Here is a 19,348-nt window from a genome sequence, read left to right as displayed (position 1 = left end):
TCTCTCCCACTTTTTAGTAGCAGAGCCCCAATTATTCATAGAAATTACCTTCTCCAGCCTCCCTTGTCAAGTATGGTCATGGGCCTACATTCTGATCACGGAGATACTGCATAAGGAAACATGTTTCCGGAACTTACAGGAAGACTATTCAAATACAAATCAGGTGGAAGGTTGGATCTCTTGTCCTTTCCTCCTCCTACCTTCCTGCTGCCTGAGGTGAAGAGGGGATGACTAGAGCGAAAGAAAGCCACCTTGAATCATGAGGTGACCTTCAGGATGGAAGCCACTGGCTAAGGATAGTGCAGTAGAAAGGCAGAAGGCCCAGTGTCCAGGGGCTTTGGGAAACCTCTGTTCCATTCCTGGGTTCCCTCCTCTAGACTTCTTTTCTGGAAAAGAATAAGCCCTTTTATGTTTAAGCCTTTGTTGGTCATACAGCCAAACCCACCTCTTTTTTTAAAAATATATTTTATTGATTTTTTTTTTAACAGAGAGGAAGGGAGAGGGATAGAGAGTTAGAAAGATCGATGAGAGAGAAACATCGATCAGCTGCCTCCTGCACACTCCCCACTGGGGATGTGCCCGCAACCAAGGTACATGCCCTTGACCGGAATCGAACCTGGGACCTCTCAGTCCGCAGGCTGACACTCTATCCACTGAGCCAAACTGGTCAGGGCTCAAACCCACTTCTTGTTTTGTCCAGCTTCTGAAGGGCAGACCAGCTTTTAACCATTGTATTGCCATCAGTGCCTGACACAGCACATGGTCATTCTGAAGAGCTCTGTGTTAGAACTTGAAAATATTTCCTTCTGATTCATAACAGTTCTCATTCTTGTTAACATTCGAATTGTTGTCTTTAAAATCATTCCCATTGATCTTTTCCCCTAATTTTGAAAGTTACTATTGTTTCCACTGCAGAGTTTTTATCCTTACAGGCGAAGTCATTACCTAAGCAGTGCCTTCCTGAGTCAGTCGTGTGGGTTGCGGGCAGCCTGAGTGACGTGTCAGTCCTGAACCTAGATGCTTCAAAGCCTTATTTAAATGTTCAGGTCCCCATGAAACTTTACTATGAAGCATCCATCTTATATAAAAACTGCTGTTTGAAATTTTAACCCTGCTATTTTGGCTTCTGTAAATGCCTGCTGGCTTAAATAATAAGGAAAATAAGACTACTCCCATTTCAGAGAGGCCATTAAACCTTCCCCAGACGAAGTTATCAGCGCTGGCACCAGGCCAAGCCTTTGGTTGAGGTCTCAAAGCCCCAGCACATAGGGCTCTTTAAGAACTTGCAAAGGGGACCAGAAAACCCCATATTTAGGAGACAAAGAGGGTAAAAAGGTATAAATACAGAAAACTTCCTGTGTGACTTCACCCAGAATTCTAGAGACATTTTTCTCTGGGCCCGCACATAATAATAATAAATGGAACTCCATCACTCTAAGCGTTGCTTGGTTCTTCTCCGGTCTCCTGTAACAACTACACCCAGGTTTACCAGATCTGGGTAGGAATGGGGTTGATGGACTTCATCATTTATAAAACCTGGAGTGCTCATAAAAGAAGTAAAGGTTTGAAAGCTTCAAGTCCTGCACCTGCTCATGGTCATCACGAACCAGCTTTTCCTGGAGTGCACATCAGAGGGGCGTCGGTCTGGCTGCAAACTTCAGCAGGCATGCAACACCGCTGTCTACTGTAGATGTGCCATTGTCTTCGTGGCATGAGTCAATGTTTCTGTAAGATGCAAAGAAAGGGGGGAGGGGTGGGGAAAAGAAAGAAAAAGACAAAAGAACAGGAAAAAAGCGGGGGTTGGGGAAGGCCGTTATTAGGTCACAGAATGAGAAACGCTTTAAAGTTTACCCCAAGACCCAGAGTAGCTCACAGGATGAAAGGTGTCTGGGTGGGGTTATTTTCATCTGGTTAATTTTGCTCCGTTTTAGGCAAAGGAGAAACAAGGTATTTGTATGTCTGTACAGTTCTCTGCAGCCACATGTTCTTTCACTTTCTTGACCTTCTAATACTGGCCTCCTGAATCGGCATCTGTGACCTATAGTATGGAGGCCAGGCACCTAGCACGAAGAAGTCCCACAGTGGATTTTGAACCACATGACCCAATCTATCAGTCAGAGCTTGATGAAGAAATCGGAAGCCATTCCAGATATTTCAAGAAAGAAAGGATATTGTTTTTGAGAGTGTGGGGTTGTAGTGACTTTTTCCATCTTCCTACTTTCTTACATTTTCCAAATTTTCCACAACAATCATGCACTACTTTCATAATCTGAGAAAGTAAAATAAATTATATTAAAAAAAAAACACTTATCCAAAAACTTAAGATGTTTCCATACTCTGGGGGAGTATTAAGCACTGTCAGTGATTAAAATATAAGAAAATGATCACCAAACTCTCCCTCGGGATCTGTAGGTAAACCTTTAACTGATCATTTAACTTTCCTGTGCAGCCCTTTGTCCGTCTATGACATCGTCACACACCTGTGGCCGTTCTCCCCAACAAATGTGGCTGGGATTGCTGAGGTCACCGTTTCCAAATGCTCTTCAAGCTCCTTCCATGGAAAAGCACTTTGCAGGCAGACAAATGATTATTGCCCTGTTACTATTTCCTACATCATCCATGGCTGCCAACCTTGAATAAAATCTTATTTCGAAGGAAACACTCTTTCCCTAGGCCTTCCTCATGAATATAATTAGGAATAAATGGAGGAAGAATTCCGTTTCAAAGATGTATAGAAGATGTGGGAAATCACAAGCTTTGTCATGTTTAGGAAAAGCAAGTTTAAATTCAAATTTGTTTGTTCTCCCCGCTCACCATTTTCATGTGCTATGTCAAACTTATGTACCTTGGGGGCAAAACAAAATGGGAAGCTTAAATTCTATTTGTGCTATTAAATTTTAAATACATAAAAACCCAGCACTAGGAAAGGACCTTGAGAGGATATCTAATTTTGCACTCTTCCTTCAGATAGATGAACAGCTCAACTCTCAAGGACAAGTTTCAGTCCATCCCATTCACAAAGGTCTCTAGGGATCGGGAAATCCATCCCTTTCTCAGATATTGTCCAATACTTTTTTTAAAAAATATGTTTTATTGATTTTTTACAGAGAAGAAGGGAGAGGGATAGAGAGCTAGAAACATCAATGAGAGAGATCGATCAGCTGCCTCCTGCACGACACCCCCCCCCCCCCGGGGATGTGCCTGCAACCAAGGTACATGCCCTTGACCGGAATTGAACCCGGGACCCTTCAGTCCGCAGGCTCTATCCATTGAGCCAAACCGGTTCAGCCCAATACTTTTAAATTGTTTTATATTTGACCACAGTATCTACATCTCCAGCCTCACAACTGCCCTAGAAAGATAGTTCTAGAAGAACATCCCCAATACCTGGAGTCTTTTATTAGAAGCCCAATTATGCAGTGAAATGGCAGTCATTGTGGAAGGCGGATTCTGCAGGTCCAGTCTCTGACTTGGTTATAATTTTTTTATCCCAAGAAAAATGATTTTAAATAGGATAATGTTACCTGCAATAAACATTAATATTTTAAGAATAAAAGGATTTTAAGTATAATAATATTACCAAAACTGTACTAACATAGTATGATATCACAAAAGTTGTAGGAAATATTAAAAATCTGCAAATAACAGGATTACTTCTATTATATACTAGAATATTTTTTCCCTCTGACTCTATTTTTGTTCATCAGTTTATGTTGTTCATTATATTCCACAATGAGTGAGGTCATATGATATTTATCTTTCTCCGACTGTCTTATTTCGCTTTTAAAGTCTATTTTATCGGATATGAGTATTGCTATTCCAGCTTTCTTTTCTTTTCCATTTTCAGGGAAAATTTTTTTCCGTCCCTTCACTTTCATCTCGTGTGTGTCTTTTGTTTTGAGGTGGGTCTCTTGTAGACAGCATATAGTTGGGTCATGTTTTTGTATCCATTCAGCTACCCTACACCTTTTGATTGGAGCATTTAATCCATTTACATTTAGGGTCATTATTGAGAGGTACTTATTTATAGCCATTTTAATTCTGTATGGCTAGGTTTCTCTCTCTCTGTTTCAGCAATCCCTTACAGCAATCCCTTTAGCATTTCTTGTAATGCTGGCTTGGTGGTGATGAACTCCTTTAGCCTATTTTTGTCTGGGAAGCTCTTTATTTGACTGTCCATTTTGAACGATAGCCTTGCTGGATATAGTAATCTTGGTCTCAGATCCTTGCTTTCCATTACCTTGACTACCTGGTGTGGCTTAGTGGTTGACCACGGACCCATGCACTAGAGGTCACTGGTTCCATTCCTGGCCAGGGCACATACCTGGGTTTTGGATTCAATCCCTGTGCAGGAGGCAGCTGATTCATGATGTTTCTCTCTCATCAATGTGTCTATCTCTCTCTCCCCTCTCCTTGTACCTCTCCCTATAAAGATCAATAACAACATTTAAAATAAATAGTGAGGTGGACAAGGAGCTATTCATGTCTTAAGTAGGGAGCCTTCCTCCATTGGCCAGGTCATGAATTCTGTTCTGAAAACTCATTTATAGCATGCAGTTATGTTTCTGTTGAATAAAAGAGCAATTTTTTTGTTGGGAAAATATTTTCCAAAAGTAATGAGTTGATGAGAAATTGGGTGATATCCAATCTATTTGAAACCCTTGTATAAAATTAGGTCATTCAGCCCAGCTGGTGTTGCTCAGTGGTGAGCGTCAACCCATGAACCAGGAGGTCACAGTTTGATTCCCGGTCAAGGGCATGTACCTGGGTTGCATGTCCCATCCATGCCCTAGTTCAGTGATGGCGAACCTATGACATGCGTGTCAGAGGTGACACGCGAACTCATTTTCTTGGTTGATTTTTCTTTATTAATTGGCATTTAAATATATAAAATAAATATCAAAAATATAAGTCTTCATTTTACTATGGTTGCAAATATAAAAAAAATTTCTATATGTGACACAGCACCAGAGTTAAGTTAGGGTTTTTCAAAATGCTGACACGCCGAGCTCAAAAGGTTCGCCATCACTGCAGTAGGAGCACCTACGGAAGGCAACCAATAGATGTATCCTTCTCACATCGATGTTTCTCTCTCTCTCTCTCTCTTTCTTCTTTCCAGTCTCTCCCTCCCTTCACTCTCCCAAAATCAATGGGAAAAATATCCTCAGCTGAGGATTAACAAATAAAATAATAAATGACAAAATACTTGTGGAAATTAACAGACACATATATTCATGTATACAGAGTGTATTCATTTTAACTGTTGCATAGTAATCTGTTATATGATTAGACCACAGTTTATCTATCCATTCCCCCATGGTTGTCATTTAAGTTTGACTATTTGCTACTATAAACAGTGATGCAATGAACATGATGTACATATATCCTTATGTACATGTACAATCTACAGATTATTTAACCATTTTACCATTGATAATTGGTTTGTTTTAAATTTTTATTATTATAGATCTTTTTGTCATATGAGCATATATACGTCTAGTGCATGCTGTGTAAGCATTCTTACATAAAAGTGTATACAGTTTTAGAATTTTGATATCACTATATAATCTCTCCAAAAGATTATATGAATTTAAACTCCCAACAACTGAATATAAAATAACAATTTTCTATGTCTTCGACTGCACGTGATAGAATCAACATAAAATTCTAGTCTACATCACAGTTAAGAAATAGTATCTTATTGTTGTTAAGATTTGCATATCCCTGACTAACTATAAAAGATATCTTTTAACATCTTTATTGGCTTTTTGTTTTCTGTCTTTATCACCTCTGATGTTTTATTGAATTGCTTTTTTTCTTGTTGACTGCCTAACATATTTGTAATATTAATTTTTTGTTACTGTATATATGATGCAAATCTTCTAGCCTCTTGTTTTGTCTTTCACTTTGGTTTTGGTACATTTTATAAGAATAAGTAAGGTGTTATTTTGAGGATCAAATTTATCAATCTTTTCAGTAAAGCCTTTTGTGAGTATGTCCTGCATTAGAGAATTTTTCCTACCCCACGGGTGACAAATATTTGCTTATATTTTCCTGCATGATTGTGTGTGTGTGTGTGTGTGTGTGTGTGTGTGTGTTTGATTAGGGGATCTATTTACTACTGTCCTAAAGATATTAACAAATACAATTAGGCAAGAGAAAGTATAAAAATTGTAAATGAGAGGCCCTGGCCAGGTAGCTCAGTTGGTTAGAGCGTCTCCTGATATGCCAAGGTTGCGGGTTTGAACTCCAGTCAGGCACATACAAGAATCAACCAGTGAATGCATAAATAAGAGAAACAACAAGTCTCTCTCTCTCTCTCTCTCTCTCCCTCCCTTCCTCCCTTCTCCTCTCTCTAAAAGTCAATGAAAAATGTCCTCAGATGAGGATTTTTAAAAATATATTTTTATTGACTTCAGAGAGGAAGGAAGAGGGAGAGAGAGAAACATCAATGATGAGAGAGAATCATTGATCGGCTGCCTCCTGCCTACACCACACTGGGGATCGAGCCCACAACCCGGGCATGTGCCCTGACGGGGAATCAAATCCAGGACCTCTTGGTCCATGGGACAATGCTCAACCACTGAGCTATACCAGCCAGTCAAGGATTTTAAAAAGAGATGGTAAAAAATTGTCACTATTTTCAAATGATATTTATATTTAAGAGAATCAACTGAAAAATTACTACAAATAGTAATATAATCCAGTGAATTGCAGGATATAAAATTAACATACAGCAATGAATAACTTCCCCATATTAAACAATACCAGTAAAAAAATACAATGGAAATAAAGACCACATCTGCAATAGCAAACAACAACAAATAGATAAACTACTTACAAATAAATGTAACAAGAAATATACATCTTTATGAGGAAAAATTTAAACACTATTGTGGACACAAAAACATAACTGAACAATGGAAACATATACCATGTTCTTTGGAAGAAAAATTCAACATGACACAAAAGTGCATTCTCTCTGAATCAATTTATAAACTTATTTGTATCTTAAAATTACCAATATATTTTGCTTTCAGGAACTAGATAAGTTGTGTCTAAAATCAATTTTTAAAAAAGCATGAATAACCATAAAAATTCTGAAAAGGAAGAACAGTGTAATGGAGCTATCCCAGACAGATATTAAAATATACTCATAGGTCCCAATAATTAAAGCAGTATGATAATGACTAGACAGACTAAAGGAGGAGAGTATAAAGTGCAGAAATAGAACCAAATACATCAAAAAATTTAATATATGAAAAGGTGGCAACCCAAAGCCAGAGTGACAATAAAGGCAAATCGATTCCTCTCATCATATACTAGGAAAAAGGCAAATATCTTTAAAACCTCAATTAAAAAATAAAACCATAAATCTCTCCGAAGAAATCCTAAGGGAAGTTCTTTATGAGCTAACTATAACTCAAAATACAAAAGACACACAAAAAGATTAGTAATTTTGACTAAGTAAAAACAAACTAAGTGTGTGGAAAAAATATGCCATAGGGTGCCGAAAGACAAAAGACAAACTGGGGAAATATATCTGCAACTTACATCATAGATAAAGCACTAATTCTCCAAACATATAAAGAATTATAATGAATCAATACAAAAAGACCAATTAAGATCAATACTTTTAAAGAAAAATGAGCAAAAGTACAAGAACAAAAAGTTCACATAGAAAAGATATGCCAATGGCCCTTATGCATATAAAAAGAAAGTAGATTACCTTTAACTCATAATTTTAAAATGCAACATAAAATTAAGCTGAGAAAATGATTAAATTATGAAAAACCCAAAAGTTGAACAGCAGTTTCTATTAGCAAGGCCAGCGAGAGTGAAAAAAGACACAACCATAATAGAAGGCAGCTGACAATAGTCCCCCAGTTTACAATGCATTTACCCTTTGACCTGACATTCTCACTTGTGGAAATTTTATATGTTTCCCTGCACATTGACAAAATGATGTATATACAATAGAGGGTAATTCATCATGGCATCACTATCTACAATAGAAAAAGATCGGAAACCATCACGTGCCCATCGATAAGGAACTGGTCAAATAAACTGTTCTCTATTCACACAATAGAACACAGTACAACTGTAAAAATAAAAATAAAAAAGAAGCTTTTTATGTATTGATATGAAAAGATCTTCAGGGTCTATTTTAAGAAACAAAATAAAGGTGCAAATTGTAATAATGTTTTGCTTTTATGCAAGGAAATGATAAAATAATACATATTCTTTTTGCTTGTCCTGCATAAAGAAATATTGGAAGTATTCCAAAGAAACTAATAAAAGCATTTCACTACAGAGGGAAGGAAGGAGCGTGGTGCATACCAGTAGGAAAGGGGGTGACTGGATTCAGGAGGAGGATAAAGATGTTAACTTCAGGTTTTGTTCATTGAATCAAGACAGGCTTGGTTATGTTGCAGTAACAAATACAAAATCTCAATAGTTTGACCACCATTTCCTTGCTTTCTCCCACGAAATGTCCATCATGAGCAGACTGGGAGCTCCATTCCATAAATTGGGGGTGAACAAATGACCTCGTTCTGGCCACTAAGATGTAATGAAATACCCTGCACCACTTCCGGGAAACACCTCCTCAGTTGTGAAGAGAGTAAGCATCTCGCCTGTGTCACAGGTTTGCATAGGATGCGCGGGAACATGGGAGTCATCTCGTTGCCTTGGGAGGGGCAGGCTTGAGAGACGTGCAAACCTGACTTCCTGGATACATTTAGAGCTGAAAATAGAAAAAAAGCTGGGTCCTTAATGATGTCAGTAAACCACTAAATTAACCAACTCTGGAGACGTCCTACCTCAGGGTTTCTTATTATGTGAGATAATAAAATTCATTTATCGTGTAGCTACTTCAAACCAGACAATCTTACTGGGGGGTAAAAACATCCTCATTTATAGGTTTCTTTTTTATTTTTCTCGTTTTATTGCTTTGACTAGATCTCCCAGTTTAATGTTGTATAGTAGCCTGAAAGCAAGCATGTCTCCTTGATTTAATAGGATTACATCTAAAATCATCTCTAAGTATTATGCCAGCTGAAGGTTTTTGGTATGTCCCTTTATTAACATAAGACATTTCCCTTTTAGAGGTAGTTGTGTAGAGTTTCTCCAAAATCATTAACAGATGTTAAACTTTATCAATTATTTTTTCAGCACTTATTGATATAATCAGATGCTTTACCCTGCAATTGTAGTGAATTATATAAACTTTCTAAGTTAAAATTAAATGCTTGGACTTCTATACTTAACCGCCCTTTGTCCTGATATATTCCCTTGATGTACTCTTGTATTTGATTTACTGAAATTTAAATAGGACTTTTGCATCTATGTTCCGAGTGAGGTTGACATTCAGTCAACGAGGCATCGCTGCTTCGCTGGTCTCACAGAACGAGCTGCATTGCTTTCCAACACCAGAGTAATGTAGATAACAGAGAAATTCGCATTTGGGAAAGCTTAGGAGCACTCACCCATAAAACTTCTTAGGCTTATTGTCCTTTTTTAACTTCAAAAAAATTATGAAAATGCAGAAAATAATGCGCTAACTCCCCAGGTACTAACTCATAGCCACAAATGACCCACTTGTAGCAAATGTCATTCTGAAGCAAATCCCTGACATCACATTTCATCTATGTTTCAGTATGTCTCTAAAAGATAAGAACGCTTTTTTAAGCATTACCACAATATCATTAAGTATCCAGTCAGTGCTCAAATTTCCCTGTACCTCTCATAAATATTTTAGCAGTGTATTTGTTTGTATCGACAGCCATTAAGCTCCATATCTGCAATTGAGTGGTCTGTCTTTTAAGTCTCTTTTAATCTATAGATCACCCGCCCCCATCCCCACCCCACTCCCACACCTTTCTTTTCTCCTTGGAACTTATTTGTTGAAAGAACTGGACCATTTGTTCTGCAGATTCTCCTACAGTCTGGGTTTTGCTCTCGCCCCACCTCCCCCACCCCCGCCCACGGTGTTGTTTAATGTGTTTTTCTTTCCCTTGTTTCTTGCAGAAAGCGGCCAAAAATTATCCCATACTTCTAAACTTAAATATATTTAAAGTGTTTTAAATTCAGTACAATTATTATTTTTAAAAAATATTTTTATTGATTTCAGAGAGGAAGGGAGAGGGAGAGATAGAAACATCAATGATGAGAGAGAATCATTGATTGGCTGCCTCCTGCACACCCCCTACTGGGGATCAAGCCCACAACCCAGGCATGTGCCCTTGATCAGATTCAAACCTAGGACCTTTCAGTCCGCAGGCTGACGCTCTATTCATTGAGCCAAACCAGCTAGGGCAAATTATTACTTTTATTAATGCAAAATAGTCACCTCTTTAGCCAGTAGGAGCCTCTCTGAGTTGGTTCCTATGTGGTTTTGACATTCTGTATGCTCTTTAGCTTTCTTGCCTCTAATATGACAATGTGTACCTTTCCTGCCCCAGACTTGGAACCAGCCTCTTCCCACGCAGACACTGGTTCCTTTTAGTGGGAAATGACATTTAGGGACCACGGTGTAGGGACCCGGCATGTCACTACAACCGGGTACGTTTATTTCCTAGGCCTCCCTTGCATTCTATTTAATGTACTTTCAATATAATCACACGTAGTTTACTTTTATTTACTTTTTCTTTGAGTATCTTTCTTCATCACTTGATTTCCAACCTTTGTAGGTGATTTTATTTTACGTATGTCTCTTATACTAGCTAGATTTTTAAAAATTCCTTTGTCATCCATGAACTTAAACCAGTCACATTCAATGTGATACTGATGCCATCTAATTTGCCTTTTCTATTTATTCTGTATTTTGTTGTCTTCTTTTGTCTTTTGTAAGGTTGATTGGGTTTTCTTTGTCCTAGTTTATCCTTCTTTTTTAAAATATGTTTTACTGATTTTTAGAAAGAGAGGAAGGGAGAGTGACAGAGAGATAGAAACATGGATGAGAGAGAAACATCATTGATCAGCCACCTCCTGCACACCCCATCCTGGGGATCAAGCCTGCAACCCCGGCATGTATCCTGACAGGGGAATTGAACTGGTGACATCCTAGTTCATGGGTCGATGCTCAACCACTGAACAACACTGGCCGGCTATTTATGCTTCTTAAAATTTGGAACTTGTATCCGCTATTTCTTCCGGAAGTTACCCTAACTTATATGGTTTTACAATAATTTCACTGATTTCTTTAACAAGATACTCCTTCATGGATCTATCCTGAATTTCTTTCTTTTTCATTTTTCTAGGTACCTATATCCTCTATTAACTTTTCGTGTGTGGTAAATTTTCTGAGTCCTTGAGTATCTATAAATGTATTTATTTTATATTCACACTTGAATAATAGCTGCATATAGAATTCTAGATTTGTAACCATTTTTCTCATGAAAATTGAAAGAATATTTCTATTGTTTTCTTGTCTCCAATGTGTCTCCATTAAGAATTTTGATACTGGGACATCTGTAATAGTGTCAACAACAACAATAACAAAGAATTCTGATATCAATTTTGTAGAAATTTTTTTTAAAGTTTTGATGCTTTTAATAATTCTCCTAATGCCTATTGTTCTAAAATTTCGCTTTGTATATTTAACTGTAGATGTCTCTCTCATAGTTCCCAAGCTAAAGACTTGTGTCTTTCTTCAATGATGGAAATTTTTCTTTTCTTATTAGTATGTTAATTTTTATAAGAGTTTATTTGAGCCAAACTGATGACATATGCCAAGAAGTAAGATCTCAAATTTATATTTCAAATTTTCCCTCCCTTTCAATTTCTCTGCTTTTTAAAATTTTCTTCTGGAACATGAATAAATAGGCCTGGGAGCCACTGGTTCTGTTCTCCATGTTTCTACACATCTCTTTCATACTTCCTGTCCTCTTGTACAGCATTCTGGGAGAATCCTCAGCTATTGTTTCCAGCTCACTAAGTAGCTCTTCATCTGTATTCATTCTGCTATTTCTCCTTCTTCTGGATACTTTTCATTTCCAAGACCTCTACTTGATTTTTTTTTAATAACTTCCTTTTTGTTTCATGGATTCAATTATCTCTTTTATCCCTGTCAATATTTTAATTATATTTCCCCTAAAATCACCTTCTGCGAGTTCTATTAACTGTTTGTAAGTATTAGTCATGTATTGCATTTTGTGCTTCTCTTTTATGATGTACTAGTGATTTTTGTCTCTGTGCACATCTTCTCCTGAGATTCTCAGATGGCCTGACTGAGCTATGGTAGCTATTCATTAAAACCTGCCATCAGCAGCAGCTGGGGCGGAAGCTGGGGATGGGCCCACACCTGGCCTTCTCAGTGTGGGGGGCTCTCTGCCCCTGGGTGTCATCAGCTTCCTAAATGTTGCCTTGCCTGTTGTGCCCACGGGGCAGATACCTCTGCTAACCACTGCATGGCGCAAAGTGGGAGCAGTGAGGGTCTGTCTGGCATCGGGCCTCCTGCTACTCAGGTGCACTGGGTTGAACAGTGCCCATACAAAAGTCATGTTCACTCAGAACCTGTGAATATGACCATATTTGGCAATAGCGTCTTTGCAGATGTAGTAAAGATAAGATGTGGTCATACTGAATTAAGGTAAGCCCTAAATACAATATGACTGATTTTCTTAAAAGAAGAGGGAAATTCGGACACAAAGACTCAGATGCAGGGAGAAGGCCACGTGAAGACAGAGACCAAGATGAGAGTGAGCGTCTATAATCTAAGGAATGTGAAGAGGGCCAGCAGCCACCGGAAACTAGAAGAGGCAAGGAGGGATCCCTCCACTCGATCCTGCAGAGGAGCATGGCCCTGCTGACGCCTTGATTTAGGCGTTTAGCCTCCACAACTGTGAGAGAATAAATTTCTGTTGTCTTAAGCCACCTCGTTTGTGGTAATTTGTTACAGCAGCCCTAGGAAACTAATACACAACCTAACCCTACCAATCACCCTGGATTCCCTCTCCAACCTACTTTCCATCTTTCCAATCTTTAACTGGAAGATTGTCAGTTCCATGACATAAACCCTTTCCATCTCTCTTGTAGATGGCAATAGGTTGACTGCACCCCACCCCATCCCTTCAGCCAAGAGAAAGAAATTTACCATACAAGATACTCTTTCTCGCTTGGTGTCCCTGCAGTTGAAATGCAATATGCCCTTCTAGATATCAGGTACAATGAATCAGTTCTTCAAATCTCAGTTTACCTATCTAGAAAATAGGAATATAATACCTCCTATCCTACAGATTTATTATAAAGATTCAAAAAGATAAGACTAGTATAGAGGCTATATGAGTGGGAACATTATATTTTCGCCTATCCTATACTAATAAAAGAGAAAAATGGTAATTGGCGTACTACCGATACCTTTTTCATTGGCTAATCAGTGAGATATGCAAATTAACTGCCAACTAAGATTGGCAGTTAGCCGCCAAAAAAGATGGCAGCTAATTTGCATATTGCAGGCAGGATGGTACAGCGCCATCAGAGAGCGGGTTGGGGGTGTGAGTGCCAGCAGTCGCCCGAGACCTGATCCCGCCGGTAGACCCGGATGCGGGCCGGCAAGGCGGCTGCGGCGTCCACCCGCACTCACGCCGCCAACCCGCGAGAGCGGGTTGAGGGCGTGAGTGCCGGTGGTCGCCCGGGACCCGATCACGCTGGCCTGCGGGGCGGCTGCAGCGGTCGCCCGCCCTCACGCCCAGGACCTGATCCGGCCAGCAAACCGGGACGCGAGCCGGCGGGGCGGCTGCGGCGTCTGCCTGCACTCACGCCCTCAACCCGGGAGAGCGGGTTGGGGGCGTGAGTGCCGGTGGTCGCCCGGGACCCAATCACACGGGCCGGCAGGGCGACTCGCCCCCAACCCGCTCTCCCGCCCAGCAGGGGACCCTCATTTCCCCCCATCACTGGTTCTGCCCCCAGCCCAGGCCTGACGCCTCTGTCAGAGGCATCAGGCCTGGGCTGGGGTCAACGCCTGAGGGCTCCCAGTATGTGAGAGGGGGCAGGCTGGGCTGAGGGACACTCCCCACACACACACACACACACACACCCAGTGCACGAATTTCGTGCACCGGGCCCCTAGTACTTAGATAAGCAGATAAGATTAGCAATGATGACATATTAAAAGTAACACATCATGCTAACATTTGGACTAATAAACCTAATTCTGTGACTATGCCCCCCAAAAATAAAGTACAGAACCATCTTTATGTTTGAAAAATGTTTATCATAGTAACCCTTACAAAAGTAAGACATTGGCAAACAATGGGGAAATCATTACATAAATCTTTCCCTATGTATGCAGATATAGATATAGATTTAAAAAAATTTTTTTACTATGCAAGTCTCCTTTGTCAACTCATATATAACCTAATAAAATTCATAGTATTTTAAAAAATCATTTTATAACTTTTACTTTTTTTTAAATTCTCACCCAAGGATATTTTTTCCACTGAGTTTTAGAGAGAATGGAAAGCAAGGAGGGAGAAAGAGAAACATTGATGTGAGAGAGACACATCAATTGGTTGCCTCCCACACACGGCCCTAAACCTTCAACCCAGGTACTGGCCCTTGATGGGGAATCAAACTTGAGACCTTTTGGGCCAGCCAGGGCTAATTTTTATATTATTTTTAGCCAACATATATAATGCTTAATATGTGCCTGGCATTGTTCTAAGCACTCAAAATATTTAAAATGTCTATAAATATTAGATCATTCATATATGTTTTTAAATCTTTTATAAACTATTTAATTTTTAACAAAATAATATTAAAATTGTATGATAGATTATTTTAATACAACCTTCATTAATATCCATGTTATTAATACATAATTTAACTTCCTATTAACATGACACATACTTTAAAATAATTACATAAAGAAAAAGCATACTTTATGAAAACCAAGATGGCGGCATAGGCATACTCGCTGCCTCCCACAACCACATCAAAATTACAACTAAAATACAGAACAACGATCATCCAGAACCACCGGGAAGCTGGCTGAATGGAAGTCCTACAACTAGAGAAGTAAAGAAGAAGCACACTGAGACTGGTGGGAGGGGCCAAGACACTGAATGGGCTGGTCTGACACCGACGTGTGCCACTTTTTTAATCGAGAGGGAGATCGTCACTGTGTAGGCCACCTGGAGGAGCAAGGGGGTCCCAGCCCCACACCAGACACCCAGCCCAGGGTCCCAGAGCTGGGAAAAGAAGTCCCTATGGGCAGCAAGAACTACGGACTGTAAAAACCAGTGCAGATTTGGGCTCAGTGACACAGAGGCTGCTGGAGACCCAGCTGCTCCTCTTAAAAGGCCAGCACACGAACTGAACTTACAAGTTCCTGCTTCCTCTGAGTTCCAGTGTCAGGTGAGGCTCTAGGGGACCCAGACACACAGGAAGAGAAACTGGACTGTCTGGCATTGGGGCAGGAACTCTGGGGCAGCTTTCACCCCGACAGAGGTGCTTGGAACAGTCATTGTACCCATGCCGGGACCTTCCCAGTTGGAGGGCTGACTGGCAGCCATTTCTGTTTGCTCAGCCCTGGTGATTCCCTGAGACCCCACCCCATCCAATTTACAACCCCACCCAAACTGTGTGCAGCAGCTTTTGCATATGAATGACCTGTCCTTGCTCAGGCTAAAACCTGTCAAATAAGCTGCAGCTGGGTCAGGGAGCCCCAAACCTATCAATAAAAAGCCCAAGACCCAGCACCAGCACCAGCCTGCCTTGCTTCACAGCTGGGCCTCATCTGAGCACTTCCAAACCCGATACAAAGAGGGGAATCTGCAGATCTCTCTATAGCTCCTGCTAGATGGCCCTAGGCAGTGGCTAACTTTATACCTCCCTGGAGACTCAAGAGCCAGTCTACCCAGTGGTCAGTGTTAAACCATACCACATTATAACTCTATACATCCATAAGCAACACACTCAAGGGGCAGACTCAGTGAGCACCAAAGTTCCACTGAAGCAAGTCCTTCTCCACAGCTCTCCCATTCTAGTTGCAGCTGGTCCCCACAGCCAATTGGCCTGCAGGGTCAATTCCTCACAGTGACACTAACAGCAATCAAGGCTTGACTATGACAAGACTCTTCACACAGCCCACAAAGGGGTGCAACTAGAGTGTCCACCTCAGGTGACTGGGCAGGCTGAGCCACTGGGCCCTTTAGGACACCTACTACACAAGACCACTCAAGGAGACTTAGCAGCTCTACCCAATACATAGAAACAAACACAGGGAAGCAGCCAAAATGTGGAGACAAAGAAACATGTCACAAATGAAAGAAATAGAAGCAAGCAAACTACTGGCTCCAGAGTTCAAAATCATGGTTATAAGGTTATTCAGGGATCTTCTAGAAACCTCCAAGGGACTTAGTGAGACTTTCAAGGATCTTAGTGAGAATGCCCAAAAAAGGAAAGGAAAAGGACCAGACAGAAATTAAGCATACATTGACTGAAATAAAGAATAATATACAGGGATTCAACAGTAAAGTAGAGGATTTTGAAAATCAAATCAATGATTTGAAATATGAAGAAGCAAAAAACACCCAACCAGAAGAGAAAAAAGAAAAACGAATCTAAAAATGTGAATATAGTGTAAGGAGCTTCTGGGACAACTTCAAGCACATCAACCTCTGAATTATGGGGGTGCCAGAAGGAGATGGGAGAGAGCAAGATACTGAAAACTTATTTGAAGAAAATGAGCCCTAGTCAGTTTGGCTCAGTGGATAGAGCATCGGCCTGCAGACCAAAGGGTCCCAGATTTGATTCTGGTCAAGAGCACATAACTGGGTTGTGGGCTCAGTTCAACATGCAGGAGGCAGCCAATCAATGATCCCTTCTCATCATTGATGTTTCTATCTCTCTTTTCCTCTCTGAAATCAATAAAAAAATATATATATTTAAAAATAATGACAGAAAACTTCCCCTACCTGGTGAAAGAAATAAACTTACAAGGCCAGGAATCACAGAGAACCCCAAGCAAAAGGAACCCAAAGAGGACCACACCAAGACACATCATAATTAAAAAGCCAAGGGCTAAAGACAAAGAGAGAATCTTAAAAGCAGCAAGAGAAAAGCAGTTAGTTACCTGCAAGGGAGTGCCCATATGACTGTCAGCTGATTTCTCAACAGAAACCATGCAGGCCAGAAGGGAGTGGCAAGAAATATTCAAATGAATAGCAAGGACCTACAACAAAGATTACTCTACCCAGCATGGCTATCATTTAGAATTGAAGGTCAGATAAAAAGCTTCAGACAAGAAAAAGCTAAAGGAGTTCATCACCACCAAACCAGTATCATATAAAACGCTGAAGGGTATTCTTTAAGAAAAGAAAGAAGAAAAAGAAAAAGATAAAAAATATGAACAACAAAATGGCAACAAATACATATCAGTCAACAATTGAATCTAAAAATCATCTGGCCCAGCTGCAGTTTGTTAGGTAATTTTCAGATTGCAAAGGGCCAGGGCATTCATATGCAAAAGCCTCAGCACACAACTTGGGCGGGGCAGAGTCTCAGGAAATCAACAGGTTGGAGAAAGCAGCTATGGCTGATCCTCAGCCCTGCCCTAAGGGGCCGGGCATCTCAGTGTCCTGGTAATAGCTGCAAGCACCTTTGAGAGAAAGCCACCCTTGAGTTCCGAGTTCTGCCCACTGCCAGACAGTCCAGTTTCTCCCTGTATGAGTCTAGGTCCCCAGAGACTCACCTGGAACTGGAGTTCAGAGCAGTCAGAGGCTTGTGACTCCCTCCTGATTCAAAAAGACAGCCGCATCCTCAGTTGCCAGCCCTTGCCGCGTGAGCCTCCATACCTCTACACTTCCGCACCTCCTCTGAGTCTCAGTGTGCTTTTCTCTTTCCTTCTAGTTGTAGAATTTCCACTCAGCCAGCCTTCCTGTGGTTCTAGGTAATGTCTGTTTTGTCTTTTAGTTGTATTTTTGAATTTGTTGTGGGAGGGAGCAATTTCCAGTGTTTACCTATGCCACCATCTTGTGTGGGTGCCTCTTCTTGGCTTTGTTGCTCTGGGCTGGGGAGTCCAGGTTAGGGTTTAGCCCAGGGGTGGGCAAACTTTTTGACTCAAGGTCCACAATGGGTTCTTAAACTGGACCGGAGGGCCGGAACAAAAGCATGGATGGAGTGTTTGTGTGAACTAATATAAATTCAAAGTAAACATCATTACATAAAAGGGTACGGTCTTTTTTGTTTGTTTGTTTTATTCATTTCAAACGGGCCGGATCCAGCCCGTGGGCCGTAGTTTGTCCCACGGCTGGTTTAGCCTCTACGCTTATAAGGGAGATTCCTTTGCAGCTGAGATATACCTCTGGAAACTCAGTCACCTCCTGTGGGAACAGAGCCAGCCCTATTTGGGTCTCCACCCTCCTACCAGACTCCATACGGCTTCTTCTGTAAATCCTTAGTTATAAGACTTCAGCTAGTTTTCAGTTGGTTATTCTGGATGATAGTTATATAATTTACTTCTAATTCCAGTTTTGTCCTGAGAGAAGGTGAATGTAGCTTCTACCTACTCCATCACCATTTTGGATCTCCCCATGCTTGACTTTTTAAATTTAGCTCTATACAAGGGAGAATCATATATAATAATCATTTGTTTACCTTTTAAAATACTAATTTTTCAACCATCTCCCTCTGCATCTATGTTTGGCATAAAAATTGCCTATCTATCTATCTATCTATCTATCTATCTATCTATCTATCTATCACCTATCTATCTTCTGTCTATCTGTCATCTATCTCTAGTGTCTTTCTAGCTATTTAGTATCATCTAGTAATTATACCACATGCTACTAAAATTAATTTGAGGTTGCTAATGTTAAAAGACACATTTAAAATATAATTGTTAAAGTAAATCATCAGGGTTTTATGAAGGAGAGGGGAGACATTGACAGGGCAACAACAAAAAAAATAAAAATAAAAATAAAAAAATAAAAAAATAAAAATCAAATGGCCCTGGCCGGTTTGCCTCAGTGGATTGAGTGTCAGCATGCTTACTGAAGGGTCCAGGGTTTGATTCCCATCAGGGGCACATGCCCAGGTTGCAGGCTCAGTCCCCAGTAGGGGGCGTGCAGGAAGCAGTCAATCAATGGTTCTCTCTCATCATTGATGTTTCTGTCTCTTCTTCTCCCTTCCTCTCTGAAATCAATAAAAATATATTTATAAATAAATAAATAAATAAATATCAAACAAATAAAAAAATCTAATGAACAGAATAAACTGGTGAATAAAACAGAATCAGAGGCATGGAAATGGAACAGACTGACCATTATCAGAAGGAAGGGGGTTTGGGGGGGCAGGAAGAGATTAAACAAAGATCTTATATGCATATATGCATTACCTATGGACA

At 40.2% G+C, this 19,348-nt stretch overlaps 1 pseudogene; it reads left to right on the top strand.

The window, feature by feature from the left end:
- The first annotated feature begins 1,017 nt into the window (after positions 1-1,017).
- Positions 1,018-1,690, top strand: LOC132237627 (ATP synthase subunit ATP5MJ, mitochondrial-like; annotated as a pseudogene).
- Positions 1,691-19,348: the final 17,658 nt, after the last annotated feature.

Source organism: Myotis daubentonii, chromosome 6, assembly GCF_963259705.1.
Source record: "Myotis daubentonii chromosome 6, mMyoDau2.1, whole genome shotgun sequence".
NCBI lineage: Eukaryota > Metazoa > Chordata > Mammalia > Chiroptera > Vespertilionidae > Myotis > Myotis daubentonii.
The sequence above is the reverse complement of the archived record's forward strand: the minus strand, read 5'-3'. Positions and strand labels throughout refer to the sequence as shown.